The sequence below is a fragment of the Argiope bruennichi genome, chromosome 1 (assembly GCF_947563725.1).
Source record: "Argiope bruennichi chromosome 1, qqArgBrue1.1, whole genome shotgun sequence".
NCBI lineage: Eukaryota > Metazoa > Arthropoda > Arachnida > Araneae > Araneidae > Argiope > Argiope bruennichi.
The window spans coordinates 55,138,004-55,161,296 of NC_079151.1; positions in this window are offsets into that span (position 1 = coordinate 55,138,004).

Below are 23,293 nucleotides of genomic sequence, written 5' to 3' on the forward strand. Positions count from 1 at the left end.
ACGAATAAAAAATAATATCCCCTCCTTCATATGTCATCACCAAGCGTCTCGTTTGTTAAAATTTTAAAAAAAGCATTATTCCTAGATAAACCAATAAGGTGAACAAGAACTTGACAATAAAAAAAAAGAAATTTATATCTCCTAAAATTCTTAATTAATACCTTAAGGTATTAATACATAAAAGTATATCAAATAAAATTACGTGGTGCATTCTTTTATTAATTTTAAATAGAAAAATATCAATGAAATTCAATGTACCAATTTTATTACCAAAGTGTTTTTTGTAGAATATCCGATGAAATGTTTTCCCTTCAGTGGTTTAGTTTTGATCTAAATCATTTAATTTTATTCTGTGGCATTTAAATTTCAGAAAAGAATATATTCTGTTAGATAACAATTGATTTCATTACATGTAAGAAACAGTTTTTTTAAATTTAATTTCAGTTTCTAAATTGTTGCATCGTATTATTGGACATCTGAATAATCCAAAAGATTTCTTAATCTCAGAGCAATTTATTTCCTCAGCATATATTATTTTCTAGGGTAATTTATTTCTTGAGGCTATTGAAGCCCAGTTTGAAGGAAAATGGAATCCTCATATGATGGCAAATTTCTATTAGATTGTACAAAGTGACTGAATAAAGGAAATTCATTCAAAAAATATCGAACAAAAGGAGCTTTTGAAGAGAAACAAAATAAGTATCTTTTGTATTTGTTTTATTCCATTTATTTTGCGATTTTAATTAAACTGCTGTGGCTTTGCGATACTTTTTTTCAATCAAATTATATTACATAGTTTATTAAAAAAATGTTCACTAACCTTTATACACAAATCTCCTAATTTAATGTGTTAAACAACATTTTATTGAATCCTACAAAAAAGGGATTCATGGGTATAAATTAATGTTCTATTTATTCATCACACGGAATCCACATAAAATTAATTAAAAAAATATTTAGAACCAAATTATGTGTAAGCCTGTGCAACTTTTAAATTAAATAAGCAAAAACACACATTCTTCGTTTGTGAAATTGTATATTAATACGTCACTGAGCATTTTGCAGTTTATGTAAAGCCAGATATGTAAATAAAGATGACCTTTGTAAATTTTCCAATGGGATATATAGAAATAAATATAAATTATTGATTTTTAATTTATCATATCTAGATCTCTTTAGAAACGTGAACAGAATAATCATTCATTTTATTAAATTTTGTTTTGAAAAAGAAAAACAAATCATTGAAAATTTTTGTATATTTAAAAGTACAAAATAGCTTAAAGTTCAAGAGCCATATTTTATGCGAATTGATTTAGAAAATATTAGCAAATGTTTGAGGCATAATTTATTCAAAAAATCTATAGCCTTTAACAGAATTATTTACTTTCCTTCACATTTTTTTCTCAGCAAGTAATTTCACAACATCACCGTTTATTAACATGCATATATTATAATCTAATATGTGAGAGGAAAAAAAATCGATATTCGAATTTTTTGTTGATTATATTAAATATTCAATAGTAAAACAAAAACCAAAAGAGAATGCGTAAGGGGAATTTAACAAATTTCAGAACTTATTCCTTGAAAAATAAAAGCAACTGAAACTTTTTAAATGATGAGGAAAAAAAGAAAAGAAGAAAAAAGCAATACAATTTATATTTAATAAATGCAAATAAAAATTACATTTTACTTCGGTAGGGAATGTGTTTAAAAATAAAAGATACCTATAATTAAAGTTTAAACTTGTCATAGCTTTGAAAAATGTTCATTCAACCATTTCGAAATTTATTCAACCAACAGTAAATAAATGTTCTTTTAATTAATTAGTTCCAAACTTCTATCTAATTAAAGGGGACAAAATTCTACATTCATCTAAATTACATATAATCACTGTATTCATCAATTATGAGAAAATATTTATTTCACTGGAAAAATGCTTATTGGAAGGATAAGTTGAAAAGTAACGTGTAATCAACATTGAACACGATGAAATACTCATACATATTTTGAAGCAAAGAAATCGTATTTCACGAAATCTCATAAAAGAAGTCACATTACAACGATTGTTGTTCTCTTGTTGTATCTTCTGGTGTGTATGTGTGTAACAGATGCGTCAGTCTATATAGCGATCTAAAAGCAAAGTGGGCGAAATTTTTCCCTTTGGTGATATTATTCTATGAGATTTTGATAGGTATTTATTTTATATATATCAGATTGGGTTAAGAAATCTTAGGTATCTTTGAAAAGTATGTGTGAGTGCTTGGGATTTTTAAACCTTTGTTCCCTGTATGGGAACTACAGAATCAGAAGTCTCAATGTGGGCTTGTAAGAATTAATGAAATTATAAAAAAGAAGAAATTGGATCAGGAAATGTGAGAATATTTTAGAATGAAGTCAACATAGGCTAATTTAAAATAAAATTAGGAAATTAATTATGATTTAAATTAAGGAATAGATATATCTTTATTTATTTTAAGAGAATCTTCTTTAGGCAAGGAGCATTTCTAGATATTCTTTTCGCGTAGAAGAAATTATATTCTTTTAAAACAATGAAGAAGAATTATGGAGTGAGTTAACCTTCCCTTAGTTGGAGAGTATCAGTTTTGCTCCTTTTTTGGACTTTTCGATTAAGGTTATAATTCTAATGATCACACTCAGAGAGGAAATTAAGTAGAAGTGAAAGAGCTTGTAGAACATTTGAATTCGAGTATAGTCTAAGGAGCACCTTAGGGAAACTGTTATATCATATAATTTATTTCTGGTGGAAACTGGACATTAAAAGGCGTTTTATTGTTACTGTTATAATGGGAGTGTATTATTTAAATAATTCAAGGAACACTCAGTATTAGTAGATGCATGACTATATGCATTTATTCATTTACATTGATACTATTAAATCTAAACATACATATTATATATGAATGTCTAAATTCAAATGGTATCTTTAAAAGGTATTCGGTTGTATTTTAAATGGTTCATCCTGTCTTATAAAAACTTTTCTATAATGATTTTCTAACATTAAAAAAGTTAAATAACTATAAAAATTAATTTCGCACAATCAATAACTTTACAAAATATGTATAAGCTTTTTGAAACTATTTTATTTTTTAGATACAGCTAATTTTTAAACATTTTTATTTTGATTAAATATATTAAGTTTAGAAATGTTCCTTGGGCAACTGTTTAGACAATTTTTTTTTTTTTTTTTTTTTTTTTGTAAATTCAAAGCTATATCATTTTTTTAAACATATCAAATAATTTAAGTTGTTATTATATCATCATCAGCACGGAAATCAATTGAAGTTGTATTTTCCTTACCATTTAATTTTTATTCCACACTCTCCGGCAGTCCTTAACAATCTCTATTGCCCCTTCAAAGCGTGCCTTTCAAGTCAGAAAATGTATTAATTGTCTTTGAAACTTTTTGAATGCACCACTTACTCTCAACATACCTGCTTATCATTAGCTATTTTTTTATCATTCATTAGATATTTTAGTATGAAAAAATCGTGCTTTGGAAATATAACATTAAATCTTTTGCAAGGTTTCGATTCAGCTATATGTAAACATACCTCATTTGCCATCTGTAAAATATGCAAATTACATTAAGATACTGTTAAGAAGTCATTTCTTCATTTCTCCCCCAGCCTTTATAAATAAATCAACAATTTCCAACTTTTATCAGCAAATGATCTGAAATTAAAATTTTATTATAGAAAAATTAAGATATTAAAAATAAATTTTATATTGAGCTCTATGACATTTTATTTCCACATGGTATCTTTTTTGCTAAGTGTTTATTTAAAAAAAGCACAAACGATTCAAAATCAAAAATTTGCAGCAGGTATGCTTATTTAGTATTTTGATTAAATTCGATATTATACATTGAAGACTAAGGATAATTAGTACCAGGCAAACCAAGCTTCGCACGGCGATTTTTTTTTTTTTTTTTTTTTTTTTTTTTTTGTAAAACCGTGTTTTGGAGAAAATATATAAATACGAATCACATACTGATTACATATGAATATTTTTCAATCTTACCTACATATGAATTTGTTATTCAAATAAAATTTTAAAAAATCACCAATACACTTAGCTTAACATGTTATTCGAATTATTTAACACAAGAATTGCATTGTTGTTATTGGATGTGAGCTGAACGATTCTTATTCGGATAAAGTCACAGTGTTATCTCATAAAATTTTAAAGCACCAGTAGGTTATCAGCCCATGGGAACAATGCAAGTAACACAAAAATTTACGAGAGGGCGCTATATGACAATATCAGCATGAGAGCAAATAGAAAAAGGCTCTAATAGTGAGTTATAAAAAGAAGGTCTTTTTTTAGTATAAAATCGCCAGGAAAGAAACCTATATAGATAAATTTAAAAAGTGAAACTATCTAAATATAATATTTTATCCAAATCATTAGAGCCATTTTCGAGGTGCACGAAATAATATTATATATATATATATATATGCATGTGTGTGCGTGCGTGTGTGCGTGTGTGTGTGTGTGATATTTAAAAACTTAATTTAATCCCAATTAATTTCCTAAATTTTTAGCCTAATTCAGCCCAGATCAAAATCATTCTAAAATATTCTCTTATTTCCGATCCTAATCCACTTTTTCTATTTAATTAACTTAACTGAAGCTTTGTAAGAATGATTAAATGATTGCATCAGCGGTTCCCACGTGCCGAGTGAAGGGATACAGAATCGCTGATGTAAACAGATTCTTCTAAAGGATCCCTCTGTTTCCCTTTTCAAGATAGACACGTGTAAGAAATTCCTATCAGAATCGACACGTGTCAGAAATCTCATGTTATATAAGACCAGGGATAAAATGTTCATCAGCTTTTCCTCATTGCTGTCTTTTTCGCTCTGTGTCATTCTGTGTCGTATGTGCGCTCGTCCCTCCTGCTTGTACATAATGCGTGCCTCTCCGGGATGAAATAATACGACGTAAAAAAATCGAAAGTCTCTTCACTGCCTTCGAAAATGCCTCCTGAATAAAAAATTATATGCTTTACTACCGGCCTTTTATAGCTCCTGGGAGGAGAGTCGAGAAGGTTCTGGGCGTATCTCAATTCCTATTGGCTGGATTGTTAAAATTCTCGAAGTTTCCAGCATTATCTATTTTGTCGCCAAATAGTCGCCATCTCTGAGATCATTGACACGGCACCCGATCAACACCCATTAGAGCTGATCGTAAAACGGGTTTTCTTACGATGAAGTAACTATTCGTGCTGGGAAGCTACATTACAGATTTGTAACAATATTATATATATATATATATATATATATATATATATATATATCCTGGACTCGTTTGTTTAAAGTTATAAGATTTCATCGGAAACCATAACCTGGAAATACTCTTTTAGCGCATTATTTATCAAATTTGCATGATTATTTTTAATAATTTACCCTTCTTTTATATTAATTGCTCTTATTAAAAACTATTTCCATTCCGTGCGTTAAAAAGTTATCATTATCTTTTAAAATTGAACAACAAAAGATTAGAACGCAAAATTATCCTATTAGAAAACTAAATTAATTTAACAATTATTCCATATACCTTTTGTTGATATTCGGTATTATTCATAAAATCACATGTTTCTGCTTCTTTTATTCAAATCAAAATACCAGTTCAAAATAATGAAATCTCAAAAACGAAACAAACTGTGCCTTCTCGAAAATTGAAGTAAGCGAATTCAGTTGTTTACAAAAGCCACTTTCTATTTTTGGATTCCGCTTGCTTCACTTTTTTTTTTATTTCACTTCGTCTTAATTAGTTGGCTCAAAGTTGCATCTGGCATTCGTTTAGTTCTATAGTTTAACTCTTACTTATTCTGCTTCTCAAACTTAACAGCAATTAAGACTCTCCAGCGGTCGTTAATTCATTCATTATTCGTGTAAGCAGTTCGCACTCACTGGGTTAATTAAGGAAATGATTTGTTTCTGCAAAACTTTAAGAAAATCTTTCTGTTTGAGGAGAGCAAATCTAATTATGCGAGATATTTTATAGATTTTCTGTTCTCCTAACTGATAGGCTTGCTTTGTTATTTTCCCTGAATTTCCCAAAGTTTATTTATCGAAGATGTAAACAGATTTCCTATAAGGGACGCAGGAAATGTAGAAGATGAAAAAGATTTAGCAATAAGATGTCTAGTTAACGCATTAATTTATTTATGCGTGGCCATGTTTTTCATGAATTAAGGGTTCATTATAAGGTAAAATATTAACAAGGACGAAATATATTAAATTGCGAAACAGAAAAAAAAAAATGATATAGAGACATCAACAGTCATAAATTAATCCCTTATTTAATTTAGTATATTATGCCAAAAATAGAATTTTATTAAAGATTTTCTTTTCCAATGTTTTCCAATTTTTCTAAATTTCTAAATGTCTAGTTAATACAAGGAAAGGATACATTGATCAATTTAAAAGAATTCAGTTTAAGAAACTTTATACTGTAACATTCCCCGTTTCCCAGTCCTGATAGGACATTTACAGCCAGCTCGTGTCGTCGCTGTTAATTACTAAACTGCTCGAGATAGCCAGATGGTGGATCTTTTCACCTGGGTGGTTTCGCATCTGTTCATTAGCGCCTACAGTGAAAGACGACATGTAGAAATTTTTCGTCCAAGAGATATTGATAGTACCTTCAAAGAGAAAGGGGTGTCCAAACATCTGGATGCTAAATGTTTCTCATTGTGAAAGGACTATGATAACTCCGTGTTCCAGAATAGTCAGTTATGAAAGGTGCATCACTAAAAGGTCCTTCCCACGACCGACTGGGGCCGCTGAGGGAGCATATTGCTGAACCCCGATTGGCCGAAAGAGAGCTCAAAGGACCAATGTAAATTAAGAGGCGGAGATTGTTGCCGAAATAAAGTGCGGCGATTTTTTTTTTAGGGAGGAGTTAAAGAAAAGAATTGCAGGCAGACTGTTGGACTACGCCCACGAGTTAGAAGTCCGAGAACTACCCCTCGAGTGGTTGTGTTGACTGACAACCTGAGTTACCTGTGGTGTTTTTCTCCGTATTGATGGAGAATTGAGTTTCAAGATATACCTTCGACTTCGAATGTTGTGTCTCCTACTACAGGTGTAAATAACTATTTATTTAACCAAGATTAGAACAAGTTGTTCTTTTGTATATATATAGGGCTGTAAAATAAAGAATTGTCGGGAAATTCTGCTTCGTTGTTTGATCAGTCTAGATCAAGACATTGCAATACAAAAAAACAATGAAACAATTGGTTAGAGAGTTATAATCTTTAACATAGATGAATCAGTGTTTGTTTGTGTATGTGTGTGTTTTGTATATGAGTGAACCAGTTTAATAACTCTTTAGATTACCAGCAAAAATGATGCAAGAGTGGATAGAACAAAGAATTGTTTTAATGAATTTAGTAATTAAAATTAATTTATGGAATTGTAGGCATTTTTTTAAGAAATAGTCAGTTTCCCAAAATCATTTTACGAATTATTTCTTGCAATTGTCATTCTAATTTTATTTTATTTTCAAAACTTCTGAGGAAATAACAGTAGAATTTTTTTCCTAACTTAAATCAGGAGTGTTCGAAATATTTGTATTGATTTCCAATTAATTGTTTTCTTGAAGATTTCAAACATTTTCTTTCGGCGATATGCAGCAGAATGTAAGCACGATATGCAGCAGAGCGTAGAAATGTAACATCTTGAACTGAACTTTCTTGAACTATCATTGGCGCATTATCACACGTCTTCCTAATTTTAATTTGACGCAGAACCAAATGAGATTTAATGTCACAAAAATGATGCCATGGACAAACTTGCAAGAATGCTGCTGGCATTTTGTAAAGTACGAGAGTTAAAAACAAGACAAAGTCAGGATGAAGTTTCGGACTCCTATAAACGATATATGTAATCCCAATCCCTAAGTTTAGTTTAGTTATATTAACGTCCCGTTGTGAAGCAACACTAGGGCTATTTTTGGGACGGACCTCGTAATTTTGAACCGCGGTCAGATGACGAGGAAAACACCTGAGCTGGTACCTCCCTCTCTTCACCGCACCACACCAGCGGGAGGACGTTTGGTTTGACGTATTTAAAATACAATAGACCCCCTTACAAGACGGTTATTCAGTGGAATCGGGTCTCGAACCTGAAACGCTACGGCTCACAAGCCGAGACCTTACCATCAGGCCACCGCCGCCCTTATCCCAATCCCTAATGAGATTGATCACTTTTTAAAAGTCATTATTTAGATACAACGTTTGCAAACATGCTTAAATATTTTTCAAAGAAAGCGAACTGTTACTGTATGCTAGCCGATGACAGTATAATATAATAAAAATCTTACGTCATAAAAGATAAACAAGCTAAAAAGCGAAGACACAGAATGCAACAGAAAATAAATTGACTCTGAATCCGCAGGATAAGCAGTTGAAGCTTTAAATAAGAATTTTATTTGAAAATTGAGTTTTGATTAACTGTAGATTTAAAATGAGTTATGACAACAAAAAAGAATTCTTTAGTTTACAGAAATCGTTTATTATTTAGTTTACTAAATGTAAATAAGGGCAGGTACAACCACTTTTATTTATTTATATCTTTTATACTATTAACCCTTATCATGGCAAGATTGCTTTTTTGAAGAAAAGCAAAAAAAAAAAAAAAAAAATGTATATAGGTAGCTTTTTTACTACTATTACGTCTAGAAATGTCATGTGTTTAATAAAACTAAGTTAAAAATTATTTTATAGTGGTAGCATATTTTTATAAAGTTGTATGTATGGTATACTATACAAAATGAACATAAGGGTTAAATAAGGCCATTACCAAATTATCCAACATTTTCGCAAAATTTATCGGCCTACAATTGCTTTGTAAAGTACAAAAAGTTTGGAAACAAGGATATCCTATTATGCTGAAGCATTAAAGTTTTTATTCATACATTTACTTAAAAACATATAAAACTATTTACTGAAGACTTGAAAAACTAGAAAGAGTGTGAAAAAAGCTTGAGCAATGCTGTAGCCTCTTCGTGTTTACAACACATCCACGTTCATCAAGTTCAAGCAAAAGTATAGATAGCATTTTTAATGATGATTCTACTCATCTTTGATGATTAGTTGTTCGTCTACCTTTATATGTTCAAAATAATCAACAAAACCTAATTGTTGTTTCTCCAGTCACAAACACTTAGGCGATTTAACCATTTTCATTTCATATGAAATTAGAGGTGGGCAGTGATTTTATTGGAGTATGAACATTTATAAGAAAACATAAAATGAAGAATCGTCTTTGTGGATTTAATATTTATCAATAAATGTGCAACTTTCTGGGGCGACTCATTTCCGCTCAATGGTTTTGATAACTGTTACCTAATTAAAATTTTTAAATTATAATTTTACCACATGATTATGGTAATCATGTGGTAAATTAAGGTAATTAGTGGTAATTTGGGGTAAATTATGATTCATAAATTATGGTAATCAGCATTATAACTAAAGTCAACCAAATTTCTTTTCAAGAATGGATCTTTAATGTTAGACATTTACTCCTTCTTAATAATACATCTAACTCATAAACAGTAAAAGAAGTTTGTCTGCAATTTTTATGTACTAAAACTCTGCATTTTAAAATGCTCTGAGAAGGAAATACGTTTTGCTTGTTTACTTTCATCGTATCTTTTGATTAATAGTTTGTCCTACATTCAAACAAGCCTCTTATTTATATAAAACTTTCGTCATTCTAAAAAGTCTTTTATTTTATGATGAATTATTTTATTATCTCTGCAGTATCTTTTGATTAATTGTTTTCTCTAAACTTCTTTTTTTAAGACCTTTTGAATAAGATGAAAGTTCAGAAAAAAGTTATATCTAGGAATTTTTATCATGTTTATAAAAATTTCGAAATATGCTTTCCTATCTAAAGAAACAATCTAATTTTTAATGTATCTAAAAAGATAAAATTCTTTTACATCAACTTTGTTAGTATCTTTATTATAGAATTTTTTCAGCTTGACAGCTCTAAAGATATGTTTCAGAAGAATAATGATGAAATCATTAATAATATACAAAGAAATATGTCTTTGTTCGAAAAGAACAAATTTTAATGATGTGCTCAAATGAGAATTTTGCTAAAAAACACTCCTTTTAGAATGTGAAGAAATGATATATGAAGTCAGATGATTTAAATTGGTCGTTAGTAACACAAAAAAAACTACAATTTCCATTACTATGTAAGACATCTTTAATTTCTGAGATAATATGTCATTAGAAGAGGAATTTATTCCTTTTCATTTGGAAAAATAAAGAGAAATCGCGCTTGTTTTGCATATCCAATGATATATCAACGTCGTTTATCAAAAGTTTTAATATACAAAGATAATAAATTACATATTTATTCGAGTATGCATATCTTTGGACCTTCTTATGAAATAATTATTAGAAAAGGCATTCTTTCTAAAAAATCTTTTTGTAAGTATAAATAACAAATTCTAAAGATGACACTATTTTTGAAGGAATGACATTTAGACTGTCATTCATAACATAATGGATGAAAAGAATATTTATTGCTTTAGATTATGAAAGAAAAGTCATGATAAATATAATGAACTACTTTAAATATTTTAAATTTATTTTGACTATATTTTATTATTTGCAAGGAAGGCATTTACATCAATAAAATTGTTATATGTTAAAATTTTGGAAATTTATTATAATGTCATGTTTAATTTTACTAAACGTCTCTTTAATTTTATTTGCTTCGTATTTGAAAAGATGAATTTTGTAATCGTTTGTTCTTAATGTATATTATATAATATATGCATTCTCAATGAAAACTTAAAATTTCAATATTTTTAGAAAATTTATTTGTTACTCGAATTGATTTAATCAAATTTTCTTTTTTTAAAAATGACGCCACCTAATAATGAATTTTTTAAAAACTAATGTCTGGATTCCATAATGTAATACAATATATTATTAAAAAATCAGACTAAGTAAAAACTCATTCAAATTTTAAATACTATTAAAAGTGTCTTTTTAATAACTGCTTATATTTTATATATGATATTATAAACATATTTATTTCGATGGTGCATGTTTCTAGTAATATTGAACATTCTTCTGTTACTAATGGGTGCAAAACAGAAAATGAATGTTTTGGCTCTAATGTCATCCTCATTATTTGACCAAGATTAAAAATTAAGAGAGACTTAAAATAAATTCCGACTCTCTTCGAAGGACATTAATTCAACTTGGTGAAATAAAAACCAAATCTAAACTTTAATAATTTGCAATTCTCTTCAGCATTATTAAAATCATTAAAAACGAGTTAAGCTAATTAAGGAGAACAATATGCATTTGTAATTCACTAATGGATCATGGTCCCAGGGGACCAAGGACTATATTAATTACCATTAAAACCCAAGAACCATATTAATTGCCATTAAAACCCAAGGACCATATTAATTGCCATTAAAACCTAAAATTTTGAAAGAAATTAATAAGAATAATTTTATCTTTGGATAAGGTTCAATTTATCTTTCTTAATCTGTTGATTTTTAATCTAATTTCAACCCATAAGCACATATTTTGCAATGAAAAATGATTTCTAAAACAATCACTGTACCTTTGGCTTTCAACGAAGTCGGCTTTACATAAGATAGATCTTTAAACAATTAATGGTTTTTGAAATATCAGCTTTAATAATATTTATTTCAAGGGAATTCATTTTCTGGCGCATATCTTTACAGATATTGTGAGTTTTTATATGTACCCTATCTTATTAGTGCTATGAATTGGGACGCCTCACGTCAGCATTTCAGACTTTCAACAAACAGCATCAAAGATGCTCCTATTTTATACTAATTTTTTGTGCAGTGAGGATCTTTTTATTTATTGAAAATAAATTTTTGTTTTCATGTTTGAAGTGATCAAAAATTTGTATTTTTTGTACCACTTTTTAATATTGTTTCTTAATTAGGCAATGAAGTTTAAATTACGATAGTAAGAAATAAAGCTACATTTTTGTTTTTTCATCTGTATCTCTTTAATATATTATCTTTAAAAAATGATTATTACACAATCTTAAATTTCACGATCAACCTTTTTAATCAATTTGATTTCGGTATAATTATTTTCCTTTTTTAAAAATTACATTACAAAATTTAATTTAAATAAAATATCATTAAATTTGTTTGATTGCATTGATTATATTCAAACTAGTTTCACTGCTCAATTAAATCATTACATCCGATGATTTTGGAAAAGTCAAAAATAAAATAAACCTTTACCTTTTTGTTGTAAAATGTTTTGGGGAAATACGTCTAAATTTTTATATTCATTTCAGCTTTTATTCATAAAGTTATTTAGTTTACATATGCAGTAGTTAGAAGAAGATTAATTTCATGAAATTCATATTTATTCAATTATCTTCTATGAAAAACGAAATTGAAAATAAACATTTACTATGTTAATATTTTAACATCTGGGTATATGAATATTCCAGTCAAACATGTTGGTCACCAAATTGTATTGAAATATATTTTATTTATTTCAATCTAAAGTTATTTGTAAATACGATCTTTGTATTTGTTATGATCATGGAAGACATAATTAATATATTTCGCTTTGATAAAAGACATTGTTTGTTCAAATCCTTTTCAATTAATCTTAATTATAGGACTCATTTCAGTGCAAAGGGTTGCCCGTTATTATGTGGGTAATGGCCACTGATGGCGAGGTCTTTTGACATATTTCTGCTCATAATGTCGTGGACTTTCTTGCTAAAGGCGTCATTTACTAAGCATCAAATGAAGATTTATTTTCCGACTCCACACAAAATCGGGTCAATTTCTCAGACCCATTTCCACCACGTAAACATCCTTTCCTTTTCACTGGTTGGAATATTTATTATACTGAATTTTTGGGAAAAAAAGCCCACCGATTGTTTTGCCTTAAATTTATTTACAATAGAATCGTTTAAAGAAATAAATTACGCAATTTTACAAACTTAATCAAATGTGATTTTGGTCAGCGATTAGATATTTTCAAGCATTATTTTTATTTTGAAACCATTTAGATAAATAAGTGATTTATAACTTTTCTTATAGAGCCTTTTCTTCCAAAATAGCCGATTATTAATGAATTTATTATGTTTTATTTAGAAAATAATCGTTTAAAAAAGGTAATTATGAAATTATTCAATTTGATTTAAATTCAATGTTCGCAAGCAATTATGTATTTTAAAATATTATTTTTGTTTAAAAACCATTTAAATAGAGAAACAACATTTTACAACCTATCAGATACAAATATTTAAAACAAAGAGCCGAATTATGTTTCTTATTTTAAACAATAATATATGTCCTTATTGATGAATTAATCATTCACTAATAGAATTAATGAACAAATCAAATTTATTTCACTTCATTAGCTAAATAAATTTCCTTTATTAAATAAAATTCTATACTATGTTATTTATAAATATCATTACTTTAAAGAACTAATTAAAAAAACCAATTTAAAGAATTAATTTAAACAACGAGGCATATTGATACCATTCTATTACAATTTTTCAAAGAATTTCTTACAATATAGCAAAAATTCCTATTCATTACAACTTAAAATTCAGTCATCTCCGCTAACACAATTCATTACCATGAAGAAAAATAATGCATTACAAGAATAAAGGCGAAAGAAAAAATTACTTTTTGAATTTGGTTTCTTTAATTACCTTTACATTTTTAATTACATTATTCTATTTGCATTTGTAAAACATTTTATTTCTTTTTATTAGGGTTAATGTTCACTTTTGATTCTGTATTCAGATAATTTATATTTAAAAAATTTTAAGAAACATTATTTAATGATTTGATTCTTTGAATTTTAGTTTACATATCTTTTCACTCTTTAAACATTGAATTGTTTTGTTTTTCTTTTTACACCTTTTTGTCCCCTTACTGAACAAAATTCTCTAAAACTTTCTTTACGATATAACTTCGAAGAAGCACTAAGTATAAATTTAGCCATATAATGTGATATAAACAATCAGATTAACTATCATTAATTATCTTTATCCTGTGAAAATAATGTACCAATACTAACTCAAATACCATCAAGTAAGATACGATACTACTTTCTCAAAAAAGTATAATTGGAGAAAGCGGAAATCTGAAACAAGGATCTGGATTCTATTTCTTAATCAAAGCAGTTAAGAAATATGTCAAATACTTAATTAATAAATTATTAAAAAATGGGATTAATTTTGTAAAGCAGTAACTAATTAACTAATTTTAACATATTAATAAACGAGATAATACTAATAAATAATTCAGTAGTATTAACTAACAAATATTTATTAGTGTTAATTAGTTGACTTAAGCTTTAATTGTGTTAAAGAAATACTTTATTTTAATATAAGAATGGAGGCTTTCAAAGAATATCTAATATTTAAGATATTTTCCTTTTATATAGAGTCATAAAATTTTAACGGATATTTGTGACAAAATAATAATATAAAAATAAATTCTTGTATATTCTTTATGCAGAAAATACTAATTAAAGGATCGAAAACAGGACTATCGAAAGTTTTCAATTTCTTAAATTTCTGCTTTTCTTTTTAAAGGAAAACACAACGGGGTTAGAATACTTGGATTATCCTTTGGAGGAAATGCCCCGAAGTGTAATGCAAGTTCAAATATGCAAAAGTTAAAGAATATTTTGATAACAAGTTATTTTATTCCATTTGGGAATAATCAGTTACAGAGTTTTACTATTTGATACATTTGCTAAAGAATTACTAGCCATCATTTTAAGACATTGTTTAATTAACCCGTTTAATTTTAAAAAAACGAAGAAGTCTTTCAGAAAATAAACTAAAAACTAAATTCTGGTTAGTATTTTCAAAAGCTGCAATAGAAAAGATAATTTTGTAATTCGTATCGAACAACAAGAGTTTGTAAAAAAGCTTCGTTTAATGTTCCGAAAACAGAAGCGTTTCAAATTTCCTTTAGACGCATTCGAATTTTACTTTTGATCAAACTTATTTTGAACACAGCCACTGATTTGACAAAGTGCAAAGCATAATATGGGTGAATAGAAGATAAATGCCGTCATAATTTTTTCATTTTATAAGCGGAGAAAATATTTGATTACATTTCTGAAAATCGTAAAGGATTAAATAAATATTTCTTTAAAATCAGAGACCCCACAAGCTTGTTTACTTTTGCCAACTTAACCAAATAATTTTCAACATGATTCAGCTGTGAATATCCCATGTATGTTACTCGCCATGTTCCATTTTGTTTTGTTTGTAGATTTTCATCTAATAAATCCTAAATTTCAGATGAAAAATAATGCAAATAATAAATTTCTTTTGAGCAAATAAGTCTTACAGGAGTTTCTCTCGTTCATAAAATAAACATTAGTTTTTTTTCATAAAGTAGCTATTTTATTTTATAATGAAAGATTAAGAGAATGAAATGTTTTTTTTTTTCTTAAATTTTTTATCTGCTGTGGGCAAATAAACTGTATAATGAAAACTCTGTGTACCATCAAAACAAGAAAATCTGTACCATCAACAGCTGTTCTCTGATTAAATGAATCAGAGAATAGTTCCGTTTTTATTAGATTATATTGAGTTTGAAAATTTTAAACAAACATTATTTGATGAACAATTGTTTATAAATTATTCATAGATTAAAATATTTAATTTAATTTTTTTAATATCATCCAAAATAAATAAAGCATAGATTGAAAATTTTTGATTATAGTAGAAGTGTGTGCCGCATAGATGTTGATTAATTAAATAACAGAATCTTAACAGAAAAAAATTAATCTATATAATTTGTTCATTTTAATATATTGTATTATTGCTTATTTAAAAATTTAAAGATTAATAACTCCTAATCAATTGCAAATAATAAATACAAGTAAGACAAATTTTGATAAATTTATGTCAATATTTAAAATTTTATCATTATTTATGGAACTGAAATTTTTTTAACCGAGCTTTATCAGATATTATTTTTGAATTGAAATGGTTTATTAAAATATCATGATCTATCACATTTTCATATAATGTTTCAATTAAAAATTCTTTGTCATTAAATAAAAAAAAATCAAATCTCGTTAAGTTTTTTTTGGCTAAACATATTTATATGCTGATAATCGCTGACATTTAAAATTTCATGCTTCGAGTTTATTGAACAGCTCAATTATTGACAAATATGAAAATCGCCCAAGAAGCGAATTTAATTCCATTATCGAATATTATTCCTAACTGTAATTTGAATAACATTTTCCTCAATGTAACCTCTAAAATTACATTTTTTTTTCATTTTATCCTTTATACAATCTCATAGACTTTTTAATGCAATCTTCTAAATATTATTGCCTAAAATATGATTTGCAATAAAATATTCTAAATATTCATTTTGTAATATATGATATTTTTCAAAGAAATAAAAATTTTAATGAGTATGTGTAGAAGTAACTATCTTAATAAATTTGGTTTGCTAGAAGTTTAAATATGTGTAAGAATATATATTATTAATGACTTTATGTTGGCTGTTTCGATATTTTATTTTGCAATATAGGAAATGTATAAGCATAAGGCTACGCAGTTTCAAAATTTTTAATTTAACAGACAGAAAAGAAAAGGGACAAAATTTATGAGCTATAAATAGCGAAATTAAATATTTATTTTTATAAGTATTTTTTCTTGATTCCGTTTTAACGAGCCAATAATATATGCCTGTTTCTTCGATTATGGTAATGGACCAATATATGTTTTGACTGGAAGGAATATTTTGACATTTTTGTTGTGTCTTTGTACGTATGAATAAATAAAGATGAACATATTGCATCCATTCAATTGAATGGCAAAACAAAATTATCAGAAATAAAACTACATCCTTCCTTTATGTGCTCATTTTCTACAGAAGTAATAAATATTAAACACTCTCCAAGACATTCATTTTCTCGAGAAATGACTTTGATGCCTTAAGGAAAAATAAATGCATCTTATCTTGAAAGGAAGATTTCGAAGCTGATTATGTTAAAAAGTAACTTTTATTTTTTACTATGCTTTTTATTTTTTTGTTCAAATGACTATATAGCTCATAAAAGCTAATGTTGATGTGATAAAAATATGAAAATACTGATTATTTACATAAAGTATTTGCAATCTAGAGTTCGAATAGCGCAATGAGTGTTTCTCATTAACACTCATTGCGCTATTCGAAAAAAACAAATGTTGCGCTAACAAAATAATATTATTTTGTTTCTCAATCATATAAATTGCTGTTGTTACAACTGTTATTAAAGACTACAGATTGCTTTCATAAAATAAAATTCGTTCTCACCTTTTGCAATTTATGAATCCATTGAGATTTTTGACAAAAAAAAAAAAAAAATTGATTCCAATGTCATTAACATTTATGCATACTTCTTCTTGGAAGTTTTAAAGATGTGTGCCGGTATAGATGTGCACTGAAATAGATCAATTTTATATAACTTAAATATTTATATATTAAATAAATATTTAAAATTTTTTTTAATATATTTGATTTTAAACAAAAGATTTGAATAGATAGATTAAGTCTAATAGGTCGCTTTTTTATATTAATCTTTAATTCAGTTTCGACAAAAAATGGAAATAACTAGAACTAATAAACTCAGTATTTGGATATTTCATTGTGAAATTAATTTTTTTGCACCGTTATTGAGTCTTTATTTATAACTTGTTGTTTCAAGCGCTTTTATTTGACTTTAATTGTTTCACATTTGTAAGGATGAAAATCGATTTATCACTCACTTCCTCATGCACTAGAGTTCTAAAGTTTTGAGCATTTACTGATTCCTTTTGGTAATAGAATATTTGGATAATTTTAAAGCTCTTAATTGTGATTCAGTACATTAATTTATCTTAAAAATGATTTCACACATGTTTTACCTCTGGAAATTAATTTGAGAAAGGTTAATGTTTAAAATCTGTGGTATTTTTAAAGTAATAGTGTTAAAATTGATGTCATGCTAAATCTTTACTAAATAATTTAAAGGTTAAATTATTTGAAAAAATGCAACATAATCTGTTTTCCGTATATGAAATGTTGTCTACATAACTTTATAGATGAGCAACAGTTTCGAGCATAATTCCGTAAGAATATGAACAGTGAAAAAGAGCTGGTGAACAGATTCTGGCTATATTCACCTACCTCCCACATATCACAGACAGTAATCTCCGATTCATAGTCTTTAATACATTTTTTTAAAATATCTAAATTGAGGAGATATTCTGTCTAAGTGCAAATTCCCTACAGAAACGATTTTCGACTTGTCAGTCTATAAAAAAGTCAACTGCCGGTCAATTGTAGAATCTATTTCCCATAACAATTAACTTTGCGAAACCAGACATTGTTCTAGACAGCTGTATACATTTCTCCCTTTGTTATTGTATTATTTTCTAGAGAGATTTGGCTTATAAACCTTTCGCTTGGCTTACTTTGGAAGCAATACAAGACTATGTTTTAATGGGCGATAGAAGGAGGTGAAGATAAAGCTCAAACAGTCGATGATTGTTTTAGAATTATTCGTCAAATGGCCCATGAGATCTCTAGATTAAATCTAGTGGAACATGTGTGGGATGCTTAAGTACGAATCACTACACAGCGTAATTCATTCTAAAAAAAAATGTAATTTCTATTAGGAGAATAATAGATATGTTACGACGAGTTACAGATTATTCTCGTTTTCCTTATGAGGGCCCCTTCTGAAGTTTAGAAAGCTGGAGAAGATGGCTACATTTTTTATTAACAAGGTTGTATTGGAAAATTCAAGTGCCATATTTTGGACACTGCGTTTGTCTCATTTTGCCTTTGTGCATATAAAATATCTTATTGATTCATGTCTCTTATTTTAAAATTGCACTTTTATTTGTGCCATATTATAGGGCACGTTTAAACAAGATTTCACGAAGAAGAAATTATTATATGACACAGTACATGTTTCATGTATATTATTTTTGTTTTAACTTCAGATCAAAACATCTATTAAATTTTCATTCTCACTCATTTTAAATATGCTTATAAAGATTTGAATTCTTCGTATGTGTGAATGCATGAAAATATGAAAAATTTAAAGGTGAATGGCATAGAAACTATTGGATAATACGTATTTCGAATTCCATTTCAAAAACTTTTTTCACTTTTATTGCCTTAAGAGTTCCTGGATTTCCATTGCCATATTTAATTAAAATTTCCCCATTAACTTTATAGCAATCATTTTATGAAATTCCAGATTCTTGAACTCAAATTTCTAAGTAATCTTCAAAGTAATGGTAATGGAAGCCAAATAACAAAAGAAGCTTATTTTAATAATTTTTGAAAGAGTTTCCTAACTCGACGAAAACACCATTATGAAATTTCGAATGAATAGAAGTTAGTTTGGTTTCAACTTTTATTAAAAGGCAGCAAATTATTTAATGATGTGCACGAACTTTCCCTTCCAGATTTAAACGATACACCTTCCATTATTTCTCTATATATTCGAGTCTCGGAAATTTAATTACAGTTTTAGGAAAATTCTTATCTTTATGAATTGAAGATTTCTTTTTTAATAGAACGAAACTTATTTATAAGTCGAGGAGATTATTCCACGGCAGGTAGAAATTTTACAAGTTTAAATTCTAAAATTTCTATGCTCAACTGAAATGTTTTTCGAAAATATCAAAGAATATGTGATTGGTCTTAGCTTTATAGTCGTAGAGGAAAGGTTTTATCGTTTCCTGTTCAAATAACAAGTCCTTTGAACAAATGTTTGTTGCTAATACTGCGTATTACTTGCCATTGATGCAAAAATCTTGCTGAGTACGATTTGTTATGTTAGTTATAGAATTAGCTTGTTGTGAAGATGTTCGTGGAAATGTTTCCTTGCTTAATTAATTTAACATTTCTTAGTTACTATCTAAATGAGAAAGAACCCCGATTCCTCAGAATTTTACTGTTAATCTGTTTTATCGAACTTTTTAATTAATTTGTTTTATTGAATTAAAACTAGGGATTTCTGAAAAGATTGAACTGAAAGGAATAAATGAGAAGAAAAATGATTTTTATGCATTGTTGTTAAGTTTGATAACTGTATAAAATATTAACTGTACTTAATATCACAGATTTTGAGACATAATAAGATACGAATAAGAACACATTAGATTATAATTTAGTTCTTTTTGATATCTTAAAACAATTCTTTCCTAAATTTGAAATCTTTTATTTTTAACTTGCTATCCTCAGAATTAAATAAACCAGCGGAAGTGATCTTCTCAAAACCTGCTCGCTCGCATATTCTCTAATAAAGATGTTACCTTCGTGAACGCCTTGCATGGCGTTGGTTTACAATAATTCCGAAATATTAACCTTTGGCGTGAATTTTGCATTTCTACTGAATCTGTCGGGTGATTCTTGGCGAGTGTTTTGGCGATTGATCTCTGGTATGCGATCAAAAGTAACTAAACATTTAATTTGGATTCCCAAGCAACTGAAAAGAAAATGTTACATTAAAATAAGCTAGAAGTTATAAAATCGCATACCAAATGTGATTTATTTTATCATTGCTTTTTTGAGTTATTGTGTGTATATGTTTCTGAAAGTACAGACAGACAGATAGTCAAGCTTTTGTTCGATTTCTCTCAAAATTTGATTGGTGTTTACACTATAGATGTTAAATCTGTGCATCAAATTTTATTTATCTTGATCCATTCATTTTGTAATTGTCGTTTTAACTTATATTCGAACAGCCAGACATACAGACTTCCTCTGAAAGAAATTTGCTCGAAATTTGATATAAATCTACAAATTTGGGTTTCAGCCGTTAAAAAAAATTTTACCCGTCTAGTTAAAAGCGTTTTTGAGTTACTTTTGTCACTATAGGTAGACAGACAGGCAGACATACATTTCCAAAAATGTGTTTTTCGAACACAGGGAAGTCTAAAACGAAGATACGTCAAAATCTCGGGGTCGAATTTTTTGGCGATTTTTTAGTTGGCGATTGATTGGCGATACTTTCACTTTACGTCGCATATGAAAAAATAAAAAGATTGCAAACATGTAAACTTCAGACAAAATTATAAGCAATTATTAGTTTGGCGCTTAATTTCATCTTCATGCACTGCTTTGTTTTAGTAATTATGGAAAAAAGAGTTTGACACAAAAACTTTTCCTTTAACTAAACGATAATTTTTAAATCTTCATTTATTTACAAAAACAAAGGAGCGAAATTGAAAGTCCATCTTTAATCGCTATTCCATCCCATCATTTCCATCTTTAATGGTGCATGGAAAAAAACATCAACATCTCCACAGTCATAAAGCTGTAAACGGAATGCAATGCTCCTAAACATAAAAGCTCTTCCTAAAGAATTCCAAATTTCCTTAATTGAAAATTCTTGTGATTTCGGACTGAAAAAGAACAAAAAGTTTTAAATAGTTTGGACTAGAAGTAAAAGGTTTTGAAGTGAAATTCTGAACGGTGCTTTAGAAAGGAATATTTGTCTATGCAAAAACATTTATATGTTAAACAACAAATCCAATATAAGCGTTTGGGCTCGGAATAATTCTTATTGTTTTTGCGAAACAAAAAAAAATATTGGAAATGATGCAGTTATAGAAATAGTTTGATATTTGGCAGCAAATAGTTTTTTTTAGAACAAATAATTTACTTTATTTGTTTACTTATGCAATGCGAAGTGAAAAAAACCGAAAATAAGAGAATATTTGCTGATCAATTCAACAAAACGTGTCCCGAATTCCAAATGACCCGTTATGAATGAATTGAAATCTATTCGCTGCATTCTAGATGCATTTATTTATTTTGCTCAATAACTTTTTTTTCTCCTATAAAAAAAACTACTTATGTGAACAGATTGAATGAATAGTTAGAAACATACAAAAAGAAACAAAAAGTCTCGATTATCTTGAACGTTTTCTTAACTTCTCAGAACTTTTAGCTTGAGAGACAAGAAAAGCAATTGTCATTTAATGCATTATACTCTACGCCTATTTTAATATTATTTTCAATTATTTCAAGGAAAGAGCACCATTTTTGTTTGAAAGATTTATTATTTAATTTGCAGTTCGATTCCATTGTAGAAAAAATGTTTAGTCTTTGCAATTTATTTCAACCTATGCGGAAATTTTTTATTTTAAATTTTGCGTTTGTTTATTATTTCATTAAAGCAGTTTGGATAGGGTAAAAAATAAATGCTTTTTATCAGTTGTTACATGTTTGCTATTAATTAAATTTAATTATGAACACATATATTCAAATCAAATTAAGGTATATAAATTTAACAAAAAAACTACATTAATGTGAAGAATGGTATTTCTCCATTCTAACTTTAATAATTCCAATAATCTGATACTGTTGGCCTTTTTTTACTGTTGACAATAAATGCATAGGATTATTGATTCTATGTATGATTGAAATAAATGTGTAATAAATATATAAGTATAAAAATTAAAATGCATTATATTTATTATTATAGATGCATTATATTTAACTAATTATTAATCGTCTGTATTTTTTGAAGTTAGACTAATATTTCTCGAATGAAACAATTTGAAGTGGTACGTAATTTTTATAAGATTGATAAATGAATTCATTAGAAAAAGGAAGATATTTAAAGGAGGGAAAAATGAAATTATTTAAGAGATTTTATTGCAATTTAGGAATTTGCTAAGAAGTAGAAATAAATATTTTATTTGAAAAATATAATAACAATTCAAACAATTTAAAAATCAGTACTAAGTGATTTTATTTTATAATAGATATATAAAGTGATTTAATCTTTCAAAATAATAATTAAATTCATGATACTTAATTGTAATATTTTTTTAAATTAGGAAATTGAATCCAGCAGGGATTAATATGATATAATAAATACCAAAATCCAAAAAAATAATTTTAAAATAATACTAAACAACACAAGGTTCGCCAGTGAAAAATCGAAATTAACAATACTAAATAAATTACTTATAAAAGGAAGCTCAAACATGCAAACGTTTAGCAGCTGAATGTACGTAGGGTTATTTCTTTTAAAATGCGTAATATATATCAATATGGGAACTAAAATTACTTAAAAAATAATTGTAATTTAAATCTATAATATCAAAAGGATAATTTAGTATATTCAAAATTAAAATTCCGTATGGAATTTCACTGTATAAGAAGATAATTTGTAAATCTTTTTAACAAAAGTCCAACAGCCATTTGGATATAAAATAAACAAATATTTTTT